At 36.9% G+C, this 2,636-nt stretch overlaps 1 pseudogene; it reads right to left on the bottom strand.

Moving 5' to 3' along the window:
- Nucleotides 1-1,729: 1,729 nt before the first annotated feature.
- Nucleotides 1,730-2,353, bottom strand: LOC116912000 (annotated as a pseudogene).
- Nucleotides 2,354-2,636: the final 283 nt, after the last annotated feature.

The raw sequence follows: 2,636 nt of genomic DNA on the forward strand, positions 1-2,636 counted from the left end.
GTTCCCTGCACCCCACTCTTAACCAATGTCTTCCCTCTCCTCTCTGAATCTACTCTCTTTCTGTCTCTCACTAAAAAAGAAAAGGTTTTAAAGAGATAGCAATCACACATGAAAAAATAAAACATCATAGAATGAAACAAAAAGTATAATATAAAAGTTAGAGACAGCAAACTAGCAGGAGGCAAAGAGTCCCAAGAGTAGATTCAAGAGACAGAGACCCATTTGTTCCTATACTCAAGAGTACAATAAAAATACTAAGCTGATAGGTATCATGAATACACAGAGGAACTGATGCTGACCCATGTTGATCATGTGCTTGTTGCTTCCATCCTGTGAGCCTATATATGTCATTCTTAGTTGGTTCACCTTATTCTCCTGGTGTCCTCCTTCTCCTCTAGTTCTTACAATATTTCTTCCTCCTCTTCCATGGGATCTCTTGAGCTCTGAGGGGAGGAAATTGATGGAGATGTCTAATTGAGACATTCTCTTTGCCTCTCCAGTGAGAGATGGACTTCAGATTCCATATCCCCAGTTAGTAGGAGTGCTTCTTAGAATCTCATTCATAGGTCCCAGGAAGTTTCTTCTGCACTATTTTTCCACACCATCCTCTAAAGTTTCCCTGATCTCAGCTCTTTCTACCCACACTCTCCATTGCCCTATTTTTCCCCTGACATGATTCTCCATTTTCTACTCTCATTTTATTCCATTTTCCCTTTCACGGAGATCCATTTGTTCCCCCTAGGCACCTCCTTTTCCCCAAACTTTGTGAATATATGGATTGTATCTTGGTTATACTTTACTTAATGGCTAATCTCCACTTATTGAATATATACTATATTTATCACTATGGGTTTGGGCAACCTCATTCAAAATGAATTGGGCTTTTCTTGTTGTTCTACCCATTTGCCCATAAGTTTTATGAAATTTTAAATACATGAGTAATATACTATTGTGTAGATGTACCACATTTTCCTTATTCATTTCTCTCCAGGGATATCTTTATTATTTTCAGTTTTTGGTTATAATGAGTAAACCTCAGTGACATGTTGGAATAACTGTTGTTTTGATAGCATGGAGAATCAAGAGAGAGAGAGCTGGATCTTGGCATAGATCAATTCTCAGCATTTAAAGAACAATTCTATTGATTTCTCTTGGTGTCTGTACATGTTTTCATACAATGGAGGAGGGTTCCATGGCTCCACAGTTTCTCCAGCATGAGTTGCCACTTGTGCTATTGATCTTAGTTATTCTGACATGTATAGGTTGGAATGTCAAAGTAGTTTTGATTTTCATTTCTCCTACAATTAAGAATGCCGAACACTTCTTAAAGTGTCTCACAGACATTTGCAATTCTCTATTGAGAAATGTCTGTTTAAACATGTAACCCACCTTTAAAAAACAGATTATTTGATTTATTGATATTTGGTTTTCTGAGTTCTTTGGATATTTGTCATTTATCTGCTGTGGAGTTGGTAAAATCTTGTGTCATTTTGTAGGCTGCTACTTGTTTCAATTGACATTGTCCTTTTTCTTATACAAGATTTAAATTTTTATGAAATCTCATTTATTAGTTTTTTTAATTGTGGAATCTTTATTAGATTTCTAAACTCATAAGGTACATTATTGCTAAACAAAATATAAATTGGTAGGAAATTGTATATATGAAGAAAAGGAGTAATTTTCAAATCTTTTCCCAACCCTTTTTTTCTCTTTTTTCTTTGCAAGCTTTCTAGTTTAAGTATGGAAGAGGGTATACTGCTCTTGTATTTTGATGAAAAGAAAAAAAATAAGGCAATAGAGAATGACCAAATCCCAGTGGAGAAGCAAAAGCAGTGGGCATCACAGGAAATTGGATTGAATGCTGGCGCTTAAGGAGGCAGAAAACAATGAGCAGTAGAACAAGGTAGGCCTGTAATATTGGTTGACAAAGGGAGAAGAGGTCTCTGCTGCCAGTTATCCATAGGGTGCCTTGGATCTCACAGTGGAAAAGAAACATGAGCCAAGTTGCCATTGTATGCCATTCTAGCATTTTCTGGGGTCACCTCCATCATTATCCCCAATCTAAGTGTGGGGATATATGGAGAGTCTCGTGACTATGAACCCCTTGGTGGAAAGAACCTGTAGGCTCTAGGCCTCTAAATATATGACTTTTAGTTAATGCCACTTTTCTCAAGAATCCTGCTACCAACTCTTGAGCCAATCATCAATGCCATAGGCCTTCTAGATACTTCCAGGGACATACTAATAGAATCATGTCCCGTTTGGCTCTGGCTCTCTAGGTCCTTGAGCTGTTTATTTCTGCTGTTGCTAGACACCCTTTTACACTGACATCTGCTATTGAGGAAGAATCCATTTATTTTTTAAAATGGAAAAAGAAAGTTTATTTAATTATAATCCCAAGTTACAGTCTGTCATTGAAGGGAAATTCAGAGAGGAATGGTTGAGTTAAGTCATATTATGTCCATGTTCAAGAGAACAAAAAACAACAAAGAACAAAAACAAACAAAGATTTGTTTGTCTGCTCACTTCCAGCTTTCTTTACTCTTACATATTCTAAGGCCCAGGATATGAAATGCCTTCTTTTCCATCCTAAGTAAGGCAATAAAGGAAATCACCACATGGATTCATTTGATCTC

The sequence above is a fragment of the Rattus rattus genome, chromosome 11 (genome assembly GCF_011064425.1).
Source record: "Rattus rattus isolate New Zealand chromosome 11, Rrattus_CSIRO_v1, whole genome shotgun sequence".
NCBI lineage: Eukaryota > Metazoa > Chordata > Mammalia > Rodentia > Muridae > Rattus > Rattus rattus.